Here is an 843-nt window from a genome sequence, read left to right as displayed (position 1 = left end):
CATATATATATATACAAAGCGTGAGAGAGAGAGAGAAAGAGGGAGCGAGAAAAAGATTTAAATCATTGGTGTAACCATGATGTTTTTATGACCTCATGAACTAGTTTGTTTGTTTGTTTGTTTGTTTTTTTAATTTTTTTTGTTATCTGCATTGATTTGTGAATATACAATACTATTCAATAATGCACTGCATGTATATTACTGTCAACATAATTCATTATGCACTGAAATTATCATATGGGGAAGGCTACAGAATGGTCGTCATCGTTAGGATGGCAATTGGTTAAAGAAATGCTTTCATCTATCATACATACTGACATTCTATGGCTTCTGGTTGAAACATATATATGTGTGTGTGTATCTGTGTGTGAGCGTTTGTGTTGTATCTGTGTGCGCGTGTGCATGTGCATGTGCATGTATGTATGTATGTGTGTTTGTATGTACGTAAGGAATCTTTTAACACTAAACTGAAGAATTACTGAAGACATTTTAATACTTAAGACATTTTACGAAATAATTTGAAGGCAATGGTTAGCAGCAACTTAGAAATTTCGATTTGATCGGTGCTATCACACTGCAGACGATGGGTTTGCCGAAACGTCGAAGCCACTATCAGCTTTTCCATTGCAACGTAAATCTTTCTCTCTCTCTCTCCAATACTCTCAGTATATATATATATATATATATATATATATAAAGTGTAGTATATTGCCACTTAAGTGTGGCTGACCCCTAGGGGTGGATGTTACTGTTGCTTTTAGCCCCAGGAGGACATCTCCTCCAGCTGGCTTATCGACACACGACTGTGTCCTGTTTGCCAAGGGAAGTTATCCCTCTCACCAC

At 36.7% G+C, this 843-nt stretch overlaps 1 protein-coding gene across 1 annotated transcript in view; it reads left to right on the top strand.

Annotated features, from left to right (window-relative positions):
• LOC106874782 (CCN family member 1) overlaps positions 1-843 on the top strand; it is a 463,637-nt gene that overhangs the window by 107,004 nt on the left and 355,790 nt on the right. The gene's annotated exons all lie outside the window — the stretch shown is intronic.

This window comes from Octopus bimaculoides, chromosome 3 (genome assembly GCF_001194135.2).
Source record: "Octopus bimaculoides isolate UCB-OBI-ISO-001 chromosome 3, ASM119413v2, whole genome shotgun sequence".
NCBI classification, from domain to species: Eukaryota; Metazoa; Mollusca; class Cephalopoda; order Octopoda; family Octopodidae; genus Octopus; species Octopus bimaculoides.
This window is presented reverse-complemented; position numbering and strand designations above follow the sequence as displayed.